We start from the raw sequence: 21,928 nt of genomic DNA on the forward strand, positions 1-21,928 counted from the left end.
GGTGAGCGACATTGAGTTTCCACAGACCACGAATATGCCACACTCGCTGTCGGGCGAGAGTGACGTCACAAAGGTACGCATCATGGTCTGAAAAGGCCAAAGGCCAGACTTCCGCATGACGTGTGGCATCAGCAAGGAGCGAGTAACGTAGATGCGATCTATGCGGCTGGACGAGTGAAAGGTGTAGAATGTATAGCCCGGTTGAATTCCGGGTCCACAATTCTGCATATGTATTGTACCTTATAGACATTTGCAAGGGATAAGTCCCTTCAGTTGTGCTATTCATTTGTGTCCTCGGTGGCCCAGATGGATAGAGCGTCTGCCATGTAAGCAGGAGATCCTGGGTTCGAATCCCGGTCGGGGCACACATTTACAGCTGTCCATATCGAGGTATATCAAAAACACCTGTAGGCAGCTGAGGTTTTCAGTTAGTCATCATTTATTCGACGGAAAAGCTGCGCGGTCATCAACAGTAACTGTTCTTTTGAGAACAAGTTACTGTCTTCGTTAAATGGTTTAGTTGAAGAAGCAAAAGAGTATATTAAAATTGCAACTACACGAAACTTTAAGCTACTGAAATTAGCGTCAACATCCTTGACTGAAACTAAAAGAATTATAAGAATTAGAAAAAGCAAATACTCATGCATTATTGATGGAATTGCAGACTGGATTCAGAAAAGTGGTACGAACTTAATACACACATCAAAAAAAGTTATGCATCACCCCAGTTCCCATAACTCCTGAAGATAGATGTTGGCTGTGGATAGTCCCTTTGACTGTCCAGAGATGTCACTAAGCCCGCCCAAAGCTGTAAACAATTATGCATGAGCGGCGCCTATTAGACGGAGGTGGTCCGACAGTCGATCAATTCCAGTCATTCCACCGGGAAAGAGGTACTCAGCTCGTATTGTCTTTACTTCAGCCATGCCTAGACGGTCAATACCGCGGTTCGGTCACATCCGCATTGTTACTTGGTGCCAGGAAGGGCTGTCAGCAAGGGAAGTGTCCAGGCGTCTCGGAGTGTATGAAAGCGATGTTGTTCGATCATGGAGGAGATACAAAGAGCCAGGGACTGTCGATGACATGCCTCGCTCAGGCCGCCCAAGGCATACTACTGCAGCTACCTACGGATTATGGCTCGGAGGACCCCTGGCCATGCCACCATGTTGAATATTGCTCTTCGTTCAGCCACGGGACGTCGTGTTAAGACTCAAACTGTTTGCAATACGCTGCGTGATCCGCAACTTCACACACGGTGTCCATGGCGAGGTCCATCTTTGCATCCGCGACACTATGCAGCGCTGTACAGATGGGCCCAACAACATGCCGAAGGGATCGCTGAGGATTGGCATCACTTTCTTTTCACCGATGAGTGTCGTGTATGCCTTCAACAAGACAATAATTGGAAACGTGTTTGGAGGCAACCCGGTCAGGCTGAACTCCTTAGATACACTGTCCAGCGAGTGCAGCTAAGTGAAGATTCGCTACTGTTTTGGGGTGGCATTATGTGGGGCCGACGTACGCCGTTGTTGGTCATGGAATGCGCCGTAACAGCTGTACGATACGTGAATGCCATCCTCCGACCGATAGTGCAATCATATCGGCAGCATATTGGCGAGGCATCCGTCTTCATGGACGACAATTCGCGCCACCATCTTGTGAACGACTTCCTTCAGGATAACGACATCCCTTGACTAGAGTCGTCAGCTTGTTATCCAGACATGAACCCGATCAAAAATGCTTGGGATAGATTGAAAAGGGCTGTTTATGAACGACTTGACCCACTAACCACTCTGAGGGATCTACGCCGAATCGCTGTTGAGGAGTGGGACAATGTGGACCAACGGTGCCTTGCTGAACTTGTGGATAGTATGGCACAACGAACACAGGCATGCATCAATGCAAGATGCAAGATGCAATAATAACCTTATGGAACTTGCGACTTATCCACAACATAATCTTTATCTCTTACGTATAAAAGGCAATGTCCTTATGGACTGACTGACTAGTTGATTGACTGACTGACTCATCACAGCCGAGCTCAAACCGCTGACAGAAACTTGAAATTTCGAGAAGGTGTGACTCTTATACTGTAGGCGTTGTTTAATAAGAGATTTTTCGAAATTCCTACCCTAAGGGGGAGAAGCAGGGATGAAGTACTTTTTTTAAAAAAAATATGTCCCTTTAAGAAAAATTTGAAGCTGGAACTACGAAAAGTGGTATTTGGTTTCTCAGTCAGAAATAAAGAAGAATTTTTGGAAATTTAACCTCATAAGAGTGAAATAGTGGGTGAATGCCTTTTTGAAAATATACCTTTATTAATGGAATACTAAAGTATTTTTAAAGCTACATCTATGAGCATTGGTATTTCACTTCTTGGTTGCAAATAAAAAGAATACGTGCTTCAGTATTTTTGGAAACTGACCCCCTATGAGGGTGAAATGGAGAGTGAGATTTTCATGAAAATATTCTATTATGGAAGCATTTCAAAGCTAAATCTATTAAAAATTTAAATTTGGTTCCTCAGTTAGAAATAATAAATGAATCCGTGTTTCACTGTTTCAACGTAGGATTATACAGTCAACCGGTTGCAAATAACGGAAGTGCATTGACCTAGGTTTCGACACTCTCTAAGGGTGGTGTCTTCATCAGAATGAACCTCTTGATAAAGCCTATAAAATAATAGAAAAAAATTTAGTATGAGAAAAAGTACATTACCTAAGATAACAATTGTCATTATGTACAAAGGTTACCTACGTAAAAATACATTGCGAGGAAGCAATGGTCAGAAATTAGAAGAGCTATGCCCAAGTCAAAAATAAAATAAATCCTTTAGCACGGGTACCTAGCAAGGAACCACACCATACTGATGGGCCCAGTGGCTTACATTGCTGCCACGAAAACAATACAAGTAGCGCCGCCTATCACTGTTTTTGGAAATTCAACCCCTAAGGGGGTGAAAGAGGGTGCAAGGCATTCACTGACTCATCATCGCCCAGTTGAGGAGAGAAACTTGAAATTTTGAGGGGGTGTGGAACTTATACTGTAGGCATCGCTTAACAAGGGACTGTCCGAAATTTCCCTCTTAAGGGGATGAAATAGGGGACGAAAGACCTTTTGAAAGCATGTTGTTATTAAGGTAATTTTGAAGCTAGAATTACGAACACTGGTATTTGGTTAAAAAAATACTACTTATATCAAAATTTTTGGAAATTCAACCACTAAGAGAGTACAATAGTGGGTGAAAGTCTTTTTGCAAATAATTGATTACTAAAGAACTACTAAAGGATTTTTAAGGCTACTTATATGACAACTGGTATTTGACTTCTCGGTTAGAAATTCAGCCTCCAAGAGTGTGCAATAGGGGATGGAAATATTAAGAAAATATTTCGTTACACTAAAAAATTTTTAAAGTTGCGTTTACGAAAGCTAGTACTTCACTTTTCGATTAGATACAAAGAAATATTTGTTAGGCGATGTAAGTTGCTATGGAAATAGCTTCACAAGAACGCAAAAACTTTGGTTTACAGTGAGCCGTAGCGGCTTCTGTGAGGGCGAGCGCGCGATCCTGCTGGCGACGCCTTGCGTGCGTTCCATCGACTCTGCCTCGTCGTATCGTCTTTGCTGGATTATGTGTTCCCACTGGGACTATATGGTGGTGAGCGGTGTGTCGGACACGGAGCTGGACGAGTGTGCCAGAGAGCTCGACGTCTTGGCGACTGCAGCAAGTTAACTCCGTTGAATGTTGGGCTATGGGGGCCCGCGTTTTCCTGTAGCGTTGACCGTTGCTACCGGCGAGTTAAGTGGGCAAGCAGCAGCCCTCACCTCGAACAACCTGGTTACGACGTGCATCAGTCAACTGCGGTGAGCTACATACGCCGAGATGTATGGCACAACTTGCTAGCAGCCACGTGCGACAGAGCGGTATTGCCATGTCTAGCTGGAACCTGAAGCTATTGGCCTCCGTGGCTTTTGTTTGAAATTATCTAGTCAGAGAGAGTATTGCACTTAAGGATTGTTAATTGTGCGCGCTGTGAGCTGGCCAGTAATCCAGTTTCTAAATGCCTTTCGGTGACCCCTTAGGGGTTGTGTGTCTCAATCTGGAGGTTTCTGTATGTGCCAAGCTAGATTTCTGCATTTTTAATCTTGTACTTGAAATCATGGTTTGTTGTTATTGAGTGTTTGATACCAGTGATTGTAATTTCTGTTTGTTCGTCTTCTGGGGCGAGTCATTGGATTTGGCAATGCAGTTGTGTGCGCTCAGCCTAAAGGCATGCATGTGTCGGCCATGTGTGTGTGTGTGTGTGTGTGTGTGTGTGTGTGTGCGCTTGTATTTACGCACTCTCTTACTTCATGTGAGGAACCCTTCGGCTTATAGTCTTACAGTTTAAACGGCGATCTGCCATTTGGAACGTATCCCAATTACAGTGTTTATTATCCCCAAAAAGGCCCCAGTAAAGCTCTACCTTGACGTTTTAAATCTTGTTGGAATTATTACGTAATTATTCTTTTAAATGACTTTGTACATTCCTTCTTGTTGTTGCTTGGAAGGTTAACTTGCAATGTTATGAGCGGGCTCCTCCCATGTTTAAGTTTTAATAGTTGAATTTTTAATTGTTCGCTTAAGTGTTACTGTATATGTTAATTTTTATCAAACTTAGGAAGTAACTGACTCAGAACTTCTGTTATTTTAAGACCCTTGTGGGCGTGTGATGAAAGTCTTTCAGCAAACTGATCACTCAGTTTCTCGCTCTCTAAAAGAAAATTAAGGGTTTAATTATCGTTATCATTTTAATTGTGTTTTAGGTGCAAGATAATTGAAGCACTTAACGCGACTTCTGTGGAACAGGGTTGTGGTCAAACAGTGAAGTATTATTGTTGCTTCGATTTTACGTGTGTGTGTGTGTGTGGGGGGGGGGGGGGGCTTTTGGGCAGCTTGGCCGTATCTTGACTATATGAGATCAGAATAACCAGTGAAAGTGTATAATTGGTTCAAATGGCTCTGAGCACTATGGTACTTAACATCTAAGGTCATCAGTCCCCTAGAACTTAGAACTACTTAAACCTAACTAACCTAAGGACATCACACACATCCATGCCCGAGGCAGGATTCGAAACTGCGACCGTAGCGGTCACACGGTTCCAGACTGTAGCGCCTTTAACCGTTTGGCCACACCGGCCGGCGAAAGTGTATACATTTTAATGTTTTTTATTTAATGTTTGTTGAACTTATATTCGACTTCTGTTGTGGAATTATCCCACAAGTGTGATCTAGTTGCAATGACAGAGTTCCGCCGCAGGTTGATTTAATCAATTAACAGTGTGTAATTTTATGTATGATGCGAATGTCCTTATACATCGTGAATTTAATTTAAAAATCTTAATTATTGGTATGCATTTCGCAAGAATTTTGGTAACTATCAGTTGATGCATCACTGAATTGTTATTAAATAATAATATTTGTTTGGGAATGATAAATGATGCATCAATTTAGACTACCGTTCCACGTGTTTTTCTTAAATTAATCCCAATTATTGTTCTTCGCCGCAACTAAAATTTGTGAAGAAGATTCGATTCAATGAAAAAAAAAATCTGAAGGTGATACAGTCCACGCGAGTGAAGCAGCGGGTGCTAAAGTAGTTTGTACATATTCTGAACGATCACGGTCCAATAAGACTTCCTCGGCGCACGCTCGATTTTAAATTTATGTCAGAGGATTTCTCTCCGTTAACAACGACATGATGTGTAGGATCCCTTCACTCCAATCGCAAAGATTGATATTCCGTACACTCGCAAATTGTTCGTCAGGTGACAGTTCACCATTGTTTGAAACCCTCCGAATGTCCAGCAACACGGAATACATCTGGGGCACGGTATATTCTGCGTAGTAGGCTAATGGACCTAATAATTGGGTTGCACAAGACCGCTGTGGTCGTCAAAAGTCTTTCCTCAAGATCCAATACTGACACTGAAGGACAGCACCTCGGGCCCCACATGTACCGATCACATTAACTGGTAATCTGCATAAACTAGTGTGTAGTGATCCCCCAACAGAATAGATACACTAAGGACGCCCCTCCACCTCGAGTACTTATTGTTAAAAGTCGGCGTCATTGGGAACACTTCGTTCCGACTATTCTCTCTTTCATATTGGTGCTACCCTAGCGACACCACGGTTGTGACATTAATTGCCTAAGTGTTTTGTGTGATCGGATGATTAATGGATTAACAACAGTGCTTGCACTTACATTTAGATGTATAATGCGACTACAAATGTTTATAACTTGTTGGTAGTTCTGTTCTACTCCTTGCATTGTTTACAACAGCCCTAATTTAATGTTGTTTCCTACAAATAAGTATCGCTTTTAAAAACGAAAGTCGCTGAAACGTGTATTCACGAATCTATGTTACTTCCTTGTCAAATTTTATTCCACAATAACTGCTCGATACCATTCGCGCACGCCCGTAAGTTGTCAATACTGGAAGACATACAATAAAACATTATCCATCTCAAATTCCCTAATCCTCCAGTGGTCGCGCTACTTACCCCTCTGCATGTGAGGCAAGCGACAAAGTATACTTAGCTCTCGGCTGAATTCCCTAACGTCAATTAAAATCAAGGACGAATTAAAATATCACTCTCTCTGTAAGTATTTTGGTTTCTTACTGTTAGGTGCACTCGCTAGTGGCGGAAGACTTGTGGCATAAGAAGTCACCCCACATTCAGCCGACCGCCTTGTTAAAGACGGAGGACGAGCGGACGGAGGTTCAGGGCAATCTTTTGCCCTTGGCGTAGGAAACTGCCCCTAAAGGCGGAAGAATCAGCATAAGACAATAGAAACCACTGCTTGAAGGACACATAATATCTATCCACATGACATTTGACCTGTAATTGACATCATGTGTCACAATGATGTCTCCTTTGGCAAAAGATTCCGGAATAGTCCACGGTAGTCCGCATTCGGATTTCCGATCTCCGGGAGGAGACGGCGAAGGAGGGTGGGGGGTGGGGGGGAGGGAGGAAAGTGGAGGGTGACTATGCGAAAAAGATCGAATGACCAACAAAAGAGTAACATTCTTCGAGTTGGAGCGTGGAATGTCAGAAGCTTGAACATGGTAGGGAAGCTACAAAATCTGAAAACTGAAAAGGGACAAGTGAAGTGTAATGGAAAGGAGACAAGGATCTCTGGTCAGATGAGTATACGGGAATACCAACAGCAACAGAAAATAGTGTAACGGGCGTAGGATTCGTTATGAATAGGGAGGTAGGGCAGAGAGAGTGTTACTGTGAATATTTCAGTGATAGGGTTGTTCTTATCAGAAGCGACAGCAAACCAACAACGACGACGGTAGTTAAGGTATACATGCCCACGTCACGAGCTAAGCATGAAACTATGTAGAGGAAGTATATGAGGATATTGAAAGGGTAATACAGTAAGTACAGGGAGATGAAAACCTAATGGTCAAGTCGGACTGATTGAAGTTGTAGGGGAAGGAGTAGAAGAAACGGTTATATGTTAATATGGGCTTGGGACAGGGAATGAGAGGGAAAAAAGACTAATTGAGTTCTGTAATAAATTTCAGTGAGTAATATCGAATTCTCTTTTCAAGAATCACAAGAGGAGGACATGTACTTCGAAAAGGCCGGGAAGATAACATCATGGTCAGGCAGAGATTTCTAAATCAGATACTGGAGCAGATATAGGCTCACATCACAACGTAGTAGTGATGAAGAGTAGGCTGAAGTTTAAGAGATTAGACAGAAAGAAACAATACATAAAGAAGTAGGATGTGGTAGTACTAGGGAGTGACGAGATACGCTTGAAGTTCTCTAAGGCTATATATAAAGCAGTAAGGAATAGCTCAGAAGGCAAACTGTTGAAGAAGTTTTCGAATGTTTGTGAAATCCTAAGGGATTAAACTGCCGATGTAATCGGTTCCTAGATTTACACACTACTTCAACTATCTGAAACTAACTTAAGCTACCCAAGCACGACTCACGTCCCGTCCTCACAGCTTTACTTCTGCCAGTACCTCGTCTCCTACCTTCCAAACTTTACAGAAGCTCTCCGGCGAGACAGCTTCTGTAAAGTTTGGAAGGTAGGAGACGAGGTACTGGCAGAAGTAAAGCATTGAGGACGGGAGTGAGTCGTGCTTGGGTAGCTCAGTTGGTAGAGCACTTGCCCGCGAAAGGCAAAGGTCCCGAGTTCGAGTCTCGGTCCGGCACACGGTTTTAATCTGCCAGGAAGTTTCATATCAGCGCACACTCCGCTGCAGAGTGAAAACCTCACTCTGGTCCCATATCAGCCAACTGCACACGCCCCACACCATTACAGAGCCTCCGCCAGCTTGAATAATCGCGGGATTTGCTGAGCAGTCTATGGCGATGCAGTCAGGGGCTGTGCGGCTGGTCCCGGCGGAGGTTCTAGTCCTCCCTCGGGCATGGGTGTGTGTGTTTGTCTTTAGGATAATTCAGGTTACGTAGTGTGTAAGCTTGGGGACTGATGACCTTAGCAGTTAAGTCCCATCGGATTTAACACACTTGAATAATCGCCTGATGACGTGGCTCAAATGGCTCTGAGCACTATGGGACTTAACGGCTGTGGTCATCAGTCCCCTAGAACTTAGAACTACTCAAACCTAACTACCCTAAAGACATCACACACATCCATGCCCGAGGCAGGATTCGAACCTGCGACCGTAGCAGTCGCGCGGTTCCGGACTGAAGCGCCTAGAATCGCTCGCCCACCGCGGCCGGCTGCTGACATGCAGGGTCTAGATTGTCTCCATATCCGTACACGTCCATCCGATCGATACAATTTGAAATGTGACTCGTTCGACCGAGCAACATGTTTCCAGTCATCAACAGTCCAATGTCGGTGTTTGCGGGCCCAGGCGAAGCGTAAAGCTTTGTGTCGTGCAGTCATCAAGGGCACACGACGGGCCTTCGGCTCCGGAAGCCAATTTAATGTTTCGTTCAATGGTTCTCACTCTGGCATTTGTTGATGGTCCAGCATAGAAATCTGCAGGAATCTGTGGATGAGTTGCACTTCTGTCATGTTGAACGATTGTCTTGAGTCGTCGTTGTTCCCGTTTTTGCAGGATCATTTTCCGGCTGCACAGATGTCAGAGATTTGATTTTTTATCGGATTCCTGATATTCACCGTACACTCGTGAAATTGTCGTGCCGGAGAAGCCCCACTTCATATCTACCTCGGAGGTGCTGTATCCCATCGTTGAACCTCACTTAAATCTTGATAACCTGTCTTTGTAGCAGCAGTGACCGATCTAACAACTTTGCCACCCACTTGTTTTTTAGAGGCGTTGCCGACCTCAGCGCCGTATTCTTCCTGTTTACGTATCTCTGTATTTGAGTACGCGTGCCTATTGCAGTTTTTTTGGCACTTCAGTGTTTAAGAAATAGATTCATTTTCTGCACTTATGTTCAGACAGATAAACTGCCAGAGAAGAATACTTATCACCACAATCAGAATAAACACAGTGGATTGTAAAATAGTAGGGGAGAGTGTCATTGTGAGACAGGACGTTTTGTGCAGTGGTTGTAAATATTAATAATTCTACACATTTAAGTACTTTATAATATTGTGAAACCATTTTTAGGATATTTTAAACACTCAACCACAATGTTTTACGCTGAGTAAAATTCTGTGTATTTTTAAAACAAGTTACATAACGTATGGGCAGTTAAGCCATACTTCGTCGACCATGCACCGCCTCGTACCTCACCTCGAAACGGTAGGTTTTTCTTCATCACGGAACACGTTATATTTCCAAATGAACTGAGTTTAGTTTTCCCTGTCTCTAAAATGATAATTTGTATTAATTTTGACATATAGTGTTTTTAACTTGTATCTGGTTTGATGGTGGTTTTTCGTAATTTAATTTCACTTTCTGATTGTTGGTAGGCAGTACAGCAATTACGTAATAAATAGACTACTGAATGCAGTATTGACAAGATTTACGCGGCTGTAACACTTTCAAATGAGAAAAAATATTTGTTTCTAGTTACATGACCATGTTGCAGATTTGGAAGGACTTAACTTTTCGGATTTTCCCTGACATCAGAGTCACTGATAATGTGTCCCGAAACTAAGACAGACTCATGTTTATGCCTCAGCTGACCACAAACAGCGCGTCTTAAAGTGGTTCGTCAACTGGGAAGTTGAGAACGGTTGTGAGTAAAAAAAATGAATAAGATATCGTTTGAAAATAGTTAATACATAAGATTCATGCAAACACTGTATGTGGTTTACATAGTAAGCTATAATAAATCTTTTAAAACACTCACCCACTCACTTCACTCAACTGCCAGTTCCCTGATGTTAGAGGCACTCCCATGTGTTTTTAACAACGTATCCGTAATTGTGGCCTTGAAGATGGATATTAAAAGATTGTAGGTACGGAGCAAAAGTACTCGTAGGATACTGAGGAGATGAAAAACGGGAAACTAATGTGATGTCAGGCGTCGTAGAAGGAGCGTCCTGTTTATGCAGTAGTAGGTGACAGTTACAAGAGCGCCAGAGTTTACTGTAGAGAAACACTGCGTGCGAAGACCACACTGGACGAGAGAAAGCAGAAATATCCTTATAAGCTTCTGCGCGGTGCCCTTGGCGTGACGTAATGGTCTTTTTCAATAGCACGAAGTCCTCTCGATATCATGTGACTGCACTGTGATCGATTCTTCCTGCTGCACTCGACGAGTTTCTACCAGCGCAAGCGATGCACTTCATTGTGTTAACGAGAATCCCAGAAATAAGTATTTCAAGAATCTTGTGTAGAGCTTATTTAAAGATGAAAAATTTGGAGAATTAGAATTCATCCTTCTTAAAAAGGTTCCTTGCCCCACAGTAATGTTGTGAAATTGCTATAATGAAAGCGAGACAGATGGAAAAAAGTCAACAACTGTTATTTTCCAACTGCGTAATCATCGTGACTATTCATACATTTACTCCATTGTGAAACGAAACTGTCACTGCATTTGTGGAAAGATGTTCTTGGATGCGTATGGAACTATGATTGTACCCAGGAGTGAATCTATTCTTCCGAAGCAAATCGATGGCCACGAATACGAATGTGTTTCTTCTGGGCTCCAAAAATGCGGAAATCGCATGGAGAGAGACAGACTGTACGAAGATGTGTAAGGGCTTCCCAGTGACACTTCTGAAGCATAGTCGAAAAGCCCTGCCAACATTTGAGCCCTGAAGTAAGACGATCGTGGCTGTAGATTTGCTTCGGACGCAGAGATGCACGTCTAGGTAAAATCACGGCTCCTAAGGCAACAGCAAACATTTTTCCTTGAAGGGACTGACCACTTTAACAGTTATGGCGATTAGTTTTAAAATAATAAACAGTTTACTTACTCTTTTCCATCTGCCTCGTTGTCATTTGACTGCTCCTTATATACGTGCTGCCGACGTATTTGTTCTTCATCTACATTTGTGTCCATTCACAACAAATAATGAGGGTACTTGACTATGTTATCTGCTGAATTTCTGTTGGAACATTCTATAAACTAATTTAAGAACTCGACTGTTAATACGAATGTGCTCAAGCTGTAGTTTGTTACAGTGCACTTCTAATTTTTATCCGCTTAATATTCGTCGAGTTCTCACTGAATGCAAATTGTGTAGGATGTTAAAGTCTTAATGCGAATCACAAATTTTTCAACAGTTTTGTTGTAATGTCTTGTGTTACTGCACTCCACCTGAAATTAGAATGAGACATGAAATTTGGGAATTTTCAAATCGGTTCATTTAGAGCTTTTTCGTCAAAGTAGCACCTTCGGTTATGCCCAGGTATGAAAAAAAATCTTTGTCCTTTTCCTTGAAATTCGGCACACGCTCTGCAGCGATACGCTGTTCGTCAGCTGTCACTAAAGACGTCTCGTGGGACAAAGCCTCATACTAAATTACGCTTCAGTGTTACGCTTCAGTGTTATAGAGTCTCCACCAGCAATGCAGAGAAAGAAAATTTAAAACGCCTTGTAGAAAAGAGTAGAAGACTGGATATATCAAACGTTCTAAGTGGCAAGACTCACATTTGTCAATAAAATTAAAAAAAGGTAAAGTGCGCGTAGGATTCGCTCTTTGAAGGTTCCACACAAACCTTATGTAGCTAGTTCATCAAGTGAAATTGCAAATAACAAAATATGTGACGTAAATGACTACATTCACTCAGAAGCTTAAATTTCTTATATCGCCCAGAGAACATAGACCTTAGTACACTATGTGATCAAAAGTATCCGGACACCTGGCTGAAAATGACTTACAAGTTCGTGGCGCCCTCCATCGGTAATGCTCGAATTCGGTATGGTGTTGGCCCACCCTTAGACTTGACGACAGCTTCCACTCTCGCCGGCATACGTTCAATCTGGTGCTGGAAGGTTTCTTGGGGAATGGCAGCCTATTCTTCACGGAGTGCTGCAGTGAGGAGAGGCATCGATGTCGGTCGATGAAGCCTGACACGAAGTCGGAGTTCCAAAACATCCCAAAGGTGTTCTACGTGATTCAGGTCAGGACTCTGTGCAGGCCAGTCCATTACGGGGATGTTATTGTCGTTCCACCACTCCGCCACAGAGCACGCATTATTAACAGATGCTCGATCGTGTTCAAAGGTGCAACCGCCATCCACGAATTGCTCTTCAACAGTGGGAAGCAAGAAGGTGCTTAAAACGTCCACGTAGGCCTGTGCTGTGATAGTGCCATACATAACAACAAGGGGTGCAAGCTCCCTCCATGAAAAACACAACTACACCGAATTTTACTGTTGGCATTACACACGCTTGCAGATGACGTTCGCCGGGCATTCGTCATACCCACACCCTGCCGTCGGATCGCCACATTGTGTACCGTGATTCGTCACTCCACACAACGTTTTTCCATTGTTCAATCGTCCAATTTTTACGCTCCTTACTCCAAGCGAGGCGTCGTTTGGCATTTACCGGCGTGATGTGTGGCTTATGAGCAGCCGCTCGACCATGAAATCGAACTTTTCTCATCTCCCGGCTAACTGTCATAGTACTTGCAACGGAACCAGAAGGAGTTTAGAATTCCTGTGTGGTCTGGATAGATGTCTGCCTATTACACGTTACGACTGTTTTCAACTGTCGGCGGTATCTGTCAGTTAACAGGCGAGCGCGCTGTACGCTTTTGTGCTGTACGTGTCCCTTCACGTTTCCACTTCACTATCACATCGGAAACAGTGGACCTAGTGATGTTTAGGAGTGTGGAAATCTCGCGTACAGACTTATGACACAAGTGACACCCAAACACCTGACCACTTCGAAGTTCGTGAGTTCCGCGGAGCGGCCCATTCTCTTCTCTCATGGTGTCTAATGAATACTGAGGTCGCTGATACGGAGTACCTGGCAGTGGGTGGCCGCACAATACACCTAATATGAAAATTGTATGTTTTTGGGGGTGTCCGGATACTTTTGATCACATAGTGTATTTGACATCAATTTCAATAAGTTTCACTTTCACACCTCTACCTGTTCCTGGGAATAACGGGTCTTAACAGACAGACAGACGGAAAACAAATGGCAAAAAAAAAAGCTTTTTATGTGATATAAATACAAATTAAAATTGTCACATTTTTTCTGTATTTGTACTGAATAACCTTGCTTCTTGCCAAATTTCGTGGTTCTAAGTCTACGCGAAGTACCCTGTAGGTTTTGATGAGTGAATCGTCGGGTGATATAAACGGCCGTATCGTTTGAGTGCATTGATTTAAAAGCTTAAAGTTCTTACACCACCAAGAGAGCCTAGAGCATAGTATTTAACACACATTTTAAATTGATACTTAACCCTAAAAACAATTTATCTCTTTCTGGTACATAACATTAGATATATCAAAAAAATTGAGGTGGTTTTCTCATACCATCTAGTTATGTTGCTCACCTAATCACTGCAAAAAGTAGGAAGACAAGTTAGAAAAATAAATGATTTATTAAGTTCGTTTAAATGACTAAGTGTCTAAAAGAAAGTTTTTCATTCAAGTGCCATGAATACTTTAGCATTACATTTCACGCCTAGTAACACAGTTACAGAAATACAGCGGCAGCGTTTTAACTAGTAGAACTGTAGTCAATGAAATTTTTTGCAAGAGCACAGCAAAATAAAATTCAAGAAAAAGGAGTGTAAGTGCAGAGTTCTGTTTCTTGTACAACCCTACTTTTCAAGATAGATGTTGCAAAGTTTACACCAGAACTCCCTGTGCTACTAAGGGAGAAATGGAAACATCGTCAACAGATCTTTCTGTTTTGTAATTGATAAGCACAGCTGGTCTTTCTGATGAAGCAGGGCATGGCATTCATCTGCCAGAGTCTTTTCTCTTCTTTGCATTCTTCTGTTTCACGAGTAAGAATGTTTAGAAGTCTTTATGATGAGTATTAGTCACTTTGATGACACTGCATTTGAAGATCTTACACACCTACGTTGACAACAATGTTTCAGCAACAGTTTTAAAGTCAAAGAAGTCTGTTAGTTGTATGTGCTGAAATTACTTGGAATGGGTTCATAGATGCAGCTGACTCAACAGTCTTATGTAAATCTTTCGGAACAAAGACCTTTCATCTACTATGTGCCGTCTAGTAACGAATGGTTAAAATATTTTCTTCATCGTTTTGAACTTGTAACAAGTCTAGCGAAATGCAAGAGGGCACAGCAAACACAAAGCAATAAAAATGAGATTTGTGACAAAATGATATTTAGATGAAAATTTGACGTTTAGAGTCTTTGGTTAACAGCATTTTATTTCTGATCACCGCTATGTGTTGGTATAATGGGAACGTTAGGCTCGGCAGCACGTTTGATAACTTTTGTGCAGGTTGTCTCTCAGTTCGTTCATAAGAAAACTCATGAGTAATTATGGCTATGTAAAATTAAGTGTAATGCTCGGCCCTTTGTAGTTGTCAACAGTATATTATTATATGCATGTGGGATGTTATATACTGGTTTCGTGAGAAGAAACACAATACAGCTTCGCAAAGCCCTTACCAGAGAACAGTATGAAGTACCTCTATTTTAGTACCTTCAGTATTAGATTTGTGTCATCATACTACGAGTTATCAGTCAATATATTCTGCAAGTCTTACCTCTCTAGTTTCACTTTGATAGATACCAGAGTTCACATTTTGTAGTAGCTATATACGAAAGTTCGACACCTGTTTAATAAAACAGAACATCTGAAACAAAAACGTGTTAATAACTGAACACATTTTCTCTAGCACTGAAGGGTACATATACGCCTTCGTGTGAAATAGAGACCTAAATTCAGTTATGAAGTGAACATTTGAAACTGTTTAGGAACATTCAGAGAAATGGTTCAAACTGAGCACTATGGGACTTAACTGCTGAGGTCATCAGTCCCCTAGAACTTAGAACTGCTTAAAACTAACTAACCTAAGGACATTACACACATCCATGACCGAGGCAGGATTCGAACCTGCGACCCTAGCTGTCGCGCGGTTGCAGACTGAGCGCCTAGAACCGCTCGGCCACTTCGTCCGGCGAACATTGACACTAACACAGTAAAATATTTACTACATGACGGAAAACCACAGTTCGCTTAAAAAATGGTGACTGGGAACTCTAGGACGACAGCTGTGGTACAACATCAACATTTTGTATGCTGGCATTCCCTGATTGTCACCTTCGGGAATAAGGCCTTTCAACATTTTGTGAACCTCCGTATTATCTGGTCTCACATATAACTTTCTGGGAGTCCGTGTCCTTGTGCACTAATAATCTCCAATGGCAATAGTCGTCAGTTCTGCACAAGACCACTTTCGGCGATAGGGCATTTTCAAAACTTACATAGTAAATGTGTCCACGGTGTTAATTTGATATTCTGTCTTTTCTATTACTAGCTGTAGGAAACTACATTATATACCAGTGACTAGATACCTCATAAAAGGAAACACTACGCAAGAAATAGTGCAGGTGCAAAATATTTTCCCTGGTATGTGATGCTTTCGGAATTGTTTGACTATGGCGTTACGTATGAAAATCTGTATGAATATGATGCCTTACGCAAAATAATAGAACTTTTCAATTATGAAAAGGGACAGAGACTGGAAAGCAAAAATGGTAACAACTTTTCACAAAAACTGGTCGCAATTATAGAAAAATATTAAATTGTCTTATTCTTCGCCTTTTATGACACCGTGTGGAACAGAAAATATTTATGTTTAATCAGAGTTTATTTGATTTTTTATTGTTCACGTATTGACGCTTCTCATTACGTTAAACGGCAAGCTATAACAGTAACATGTTTGTGCAGAAAGGAAAGTACTGATATACAGAGCAATGTTAAGACACAAGAAGGAAACTGGGGTTTCACAGCTGGTGCATCATGTACAGACAATATTTTCAAATTATTACAGATTTTGGAAGAAAACAAAGAAAAATAAGAAAGCTTGGATTAGGTGTCATAGATTTAGAAATGGCAGATGATCCCTTTCCAAGGAAACTGCTTTAGAAATCATTGCATGTGACGCCATAAAGGATCCATTAGTCAAAATAGTAGAAGAAGTGTACGAAGACGAACTGAAAAATAATGCCTCCAAAATTTTATCTGAAAACTTTTAACGCTTTTAAAACAAAACAGCCGGCTGCGGTGGTCCAGTGGTTCTAGGCGCGCAGTCCGGAACCGCGGGACTGCTACGGTCGCAGGTTCGACTCCTGCCTCGGGCATGGATGTGTGTGATGTCTTTAGGTTAGTTAGGTTTAAGTAGTTCTAGGTTCTAGGGTACTGATGACCACAGAAGTTAAGTCCCATAGTGCTCAGAGCTATTTGAACCATTTTTTGAAAACAAAACAAACTTCATAGCATACTACATCTTTATTGCTCATGTCTACATATTTATTTCTCAACACAAGAACGTGGCGACCCACACATTTCTCGGCCGGCCGGGGTTGCCGAGCGGTTCTAGGCGCTACAGTCTAAAAACCGCGCGACCACTACGGTCGCAGGTTCGAATCCTGCCTCGGGCATGGGTGTGTGTGATGTCCTTAGGTTAGTTAGGTTTAAGTAGTTCTAAGTTCTAGGGGAATGATGACCTCAGCAGTTAAGTCCCATAGCGCTCAGAGCCATTTGAAGCCACATTTCTCTCAAGGAGAGACCAATTTGTTATATACTCTCTGATACTGTCACTGTAGAGTATTCATTTTTGTTTACGGAGTCAGAACCTCCTCCCTGCTTGCACCACTTTATCACTATCGTAGCAAAATCCTCAAAGGCATTCTATAAGCTCTGCAAATACTTCGAACTCCATCGCTCACGTTGAGATTAGCACCACCACTTCCCTTATTACCGACAACCCGACGTCGCACATTACTGAAGTCGATACAACCATCACCGTACACAGCTTTTATTTTTCTATGGATTTCAGTTAAAGGCACCCTATCTGCCGTTAGAAAACTGATTGCAGCACGCCGTTTCTCACGGATGTTGCACGCTATAATTCGGAGCCCTCTAGCGGCAGAGTTTTGCTAACTAGCGTTAGCAAAGCGGGAAAGTCGAACAGGGAGATAAAGAGAGGCAGAGAGACAGAGAGAGAGAGAGAGACAGAGAAATAAACAAAAAAAATAAACTAGTGGCATTACTTTTCAACACGCCCTCGTACAAAGAAAATACGATACTTGTTTTACGGGCACAAGATCGTGGTCCAAGGCATATTCTCTGCTTATCGTTTCGTCTTCGAGTGTTGGAGACATCGTCATAGACTTCAACGATTCATAAAGCAGTTTCAATCTCAAATAAGTTCAGCAAGCCGAACTATTTACATGTATCCACGCAACTGTCCGTTCGTGACGTCAACAGACAGCTGTCTAGTATCACGTGGTCGCTCCAAAGTACTCGTGTGTTATGGAGCTTGTAGTCGGGAAGTATCTGGCACTAAGACCCATTAATTTATGTCCTTCTTTTCTCTTAAAGTCTTTTTTCTGCTTTTGAATTTCTGTGGCTTCTCCGCGTATACTAGCAAAGTAGTGATTAGATTTTTCTGAAACCACAATTTCAGATAAATTAAACTGATGGTTTTCTGGCCGCAGTGCATGACGTATTACTACTGACACCACTGGAAGACGATACGTTAGAATTACTGCTGTGGATCATTGCCTTAATAAAACAAATATTAGCAATAACGGAAATATTGGATGTGAAACCCTTCAAGCAAACGCTACCCCTGTCGTCCGTACTGTTCAAAATGTATACAGATATTAGTCTCACCAAATGGTGACGTAAATATTAGATTATACGATCAGGGATTGCAGATGGAGCAACCATTAATGGTTTGCTGATGACCCAATCATCTTAATACAAGATGGGAAGGACGCAAATTACACAGGGTATTAAGGGTAAGTGCAGATATTTCTATTGGTGACTGAGAGCGGCGCACAGCACAACGTTACATCAGCATTTACTTCGTTTGCAGACTAATAATTATAGCTTTTACGAGTATTGTGCTTTTAGGTTGGTTAGTACCTCCAAGTACGCCTGGTGCAAGCAAGCCGTAAATATGTTAAATGTATTCTCAGTTGCGAATATGGACAACCATCTGCTGTATAATGGAACCCGGATTTTGCGCTTATCGCGGTAAGCGGGCAATCGAGTCCCGGTCCGGCACAAATTTCCATTGTCTTCATTCCATTATACAGCTGATGGTTGTCCATATTCGCAACTGAGAATACATTTCATGTATCTAATAACAGCTGTAGTCGCTACAGTGCCTTGTCGGAGGGAACACTGCATCGTAATTAAGAATTACACAGTCGCTGCAACATCACAAACCATTAATGTTTATTTTCTCCTAGTCAGCAGGTGAACTATTGAAGTGAGGACGTGTGAATGCAAAATGGGCAGTCTGTACTGACAGATCTAGTCCACTTCGCAGCGCAGTTACGATTATGCGTGAAACATTAGCTACTAAATTATGTTACGTGTGTGGAAAGGCTGTCAGTCACAGACGATGATGTTTGATGTTTTGTTTGCGGGGCGCTCAACTGCGCGGTCATCAGCGCCCATACAAAGTCCCAATTTTTACACCATTTTTTTTACACTGTTCAATCTAGCCACTGTCACGACTGATGATGATGATGGAATGATGAGGACAACACAAACAGCCAGTCCCCGGCCGGGAATCGAACCCGGGACCCGGCGATCCGAAGCAGATTAGCCACAGAGGGAAAACAGATAACACAATGAAGTGGGTACTCATTAAGGTATCCCTCAAATGATCTTGATGAAGAGTACATACAGGGGAAAACATCAGAAAAGTTCGAGAATATTTGCCTCCTGGTGTCAACATTAGGAAAAGAGGGAAATTCAAATTTAGAATTAATAAGAGATTTAGTAATGGAAACGGGATCATTTGGGTGCCCAGTTCGGTAGACGAGGTGTGAGATAGAGATCAAAGGGACTCATATTCCTGTCGATAATAGAGAGTATAGTCCTTTATGGAGCAGAGACATGGACAACAAATCAGAGAAACGTAAACAAGCTGAATTTATTAATGATGAATATCCGGAGAATATTAGCAAGAACCTCTAGGAAAGAGCAAGAAAGCAACACGAAAGATAATGGAATTGGAAGAAGTAATAAGTAATGTAATGGATCAAAGAAAATTACGGCGGACGGACACGTAATGGAGGAAAGAATAACACAAAAAAGGTACAGGAGCGAGCAATCGAGGCGAAAAAGAGACGAAGAATCACTTGGTCCAAAATATACAGATAACAATGGGAAGATCTGATGCAGATGAAGACCATACAAAAGATCGAAATATCTGCAGCTACAGGGTGTTTCAAAAATGACCGGTATATTTGAAACGGCAATAAAAACTAAACGAGCAGCGATAGAAATACACCGTTTGTGGCAATATGCTTGGGACAACAGTACATTTTCAGGCGGACAAACTTTCGAAATTGCAGTAGTTCCAATTTTCAACAACAGATGGCGCTGCAAGTGATGTGAAAGATATAGAAGACAACGCAGTCTGTGGGTGCGCCATTCTGTACGTCGTCTTTCTGCTGTAAGCGTGTGCTGTTCACAACGTGCAAGTGTGCTGTAGACAACATGGTTTATTCCTTAGAACAGAGGATTTTTCTGGTGTTGGAATTCCACCGCCTAGAACACAGTGTTGTTGCAACAAGACGAAGTTTTCAACGGAGGTTTAATGTAACCAAAGGACCGAAAAGCGATACAATAAAGGATCTGTTTGAAAAATTTCAACGGACTGGAAACGTGATGGATGAACGTGCTGGAAAGGTAGGGCGACCGCGTACGGCAACCACAGAGGGCAACGTGCAGCTAGTGCAGCAGGTGATCCAACAGCGGCCTCGGGTTTCCGTTCGCCGTGTTGCAGCTGCGGTCCAAATGACGCCAACGTCCACGTATCGTCTCATGCGCCAGAGTTTACACCTCTATCCATACAAAATTCAAACGCGGCAGCCCCTCAGCGCCGCTACCATTGCTGCATGAGAGACATTCGCTAACGATATAGTGCACAGGATTGATGACGGCGATATGCATGTGGGCAGCATTTGGTTTACTGACGAAGCTTATTTTTACGTGGACGGCTTCGTCAATAAACAGAACTGGCGCATACGGGGAACCGAAAAGCCCCATTTTGCAGTCCCATCGTCCCTGCATCCTCAAAAAGTACTGGTCTGGGCCGCCATTTCTTCCAAAGGAATCATTGGCCCATTTTTCAGATCCGAAACGATTACTGCATCACGCTATCTGGACATTCTTCGTGAATTTGTGGCGGTACAAACTGCCTTAGACGACACTGCGAACACCTCGTGGTTTATCCAAGATGGTGCCCGGCCACATCGCACGGCCGACGTCTTTAATTTCCTGAATGAATATTTCGATGATCGTGTGATTGCTTTGGGCTATCCGAAACATACAGGAGTCGGCGTGGATTGGCCTCCCTATTCGCCAGACGTGAACCCCTGTGACTTCTTTCTGTGGGGACGCTTGAAAGACCAGGTGTACCGCCAGAATCCAGAAACAATTGAACAGCTGAAGCAGTACATCTCATCTGCATGTGAAGCCATTCCGCCAGACACTTTGTCAAAGGTTTCGGGTAATTTCATTCAGAGACTACGCCATATTATTGCTACGCATGGTGGATATGTGGAAAATATCGTACTATAGAGTTTCCCAGACCGCAGCGCCATCTGTTGTTGAAAATTGTAACTACTGTAATTTCGAAAGTTTGTCTGCCTGAAAATGTACTGTTGTCCCAAGCATATTGCAACAAACGGTGTATTTCTATCGCTGCTCGTTTAGTTTTTATTGCCGTTTCAAATATACCGGTCATTTTTGAAACACCCTCTACATTATGAGGAAATTGTGTTAAATACATACGTATTAAGTTCCGAGTGTATTGGTATACTGTTGAAGAGAAATCTCTGTAATGAGGAAATCACAATAGATAAGAAAAATAATACAATTTTTCTGCAGAAAGCGATATTTTGGTAATTTTTTATGTAGACTGTAGTTATTCAAGGTATTTTAGCTTCTGGTGGTAGACAAATGAAGAAATGCAATTCTCTCCGTTCACCGCTTATGAACCAGTCTCTTAGTGTTTGAGATTGTTGAAATGCTTTTGTGAAGTGTTATTGAAATGGTTCATTTTTGCTTAAATTTAATCAAGAAGAGGATATCAGTGTTTAAATACATTCAGCTGATTGTTCCCTCAGTACGTTGGATTACAGTATCAAATTATTGCTAGCGTCGAAAAATCTGCTATGTTATTCGATTCAGCTGCCTAACGTGATTAAGGGCTTTCTCTCTGTTACCACTCTTTTCCCGGGAGAGGAAACACCTTGTTACTGCTGCTCATCAGCACATTATTTATTTCAGAAAATGTACAGGAATATTATACACTGTTGAAAGT

The 21,928-nt window shown here is 42.2% G+C and overlaps 1 protein-coding gene across 1 annotated transcript in view; it reads right to left on the minus strand.

Annotated features, from left to right (window-relative positions):
* Positions 1-21,928, minus strand: part of LOC126188139 (uncharacterized) — a 102,123-nt gene that overhangs the window by 35,268 nt on the left and 44,927 nt on the right. The window lies entirely within an intron of this gene.

Source organism: Schistocerca cancellata, chromosome 5 (assembly GCF_023864275.1).
Source record: "Schistocerca cancellata isolate TAMUIC-IGC-003103 chromosome 5, iqSchCanc2.1, whole genome shotgun sequence".
NCBI lineage: Eukaryota > Metazoa > Arthropoda > Insecta > Orthoptera > Acrididae > Schistocerca > Schistocerca cancellata.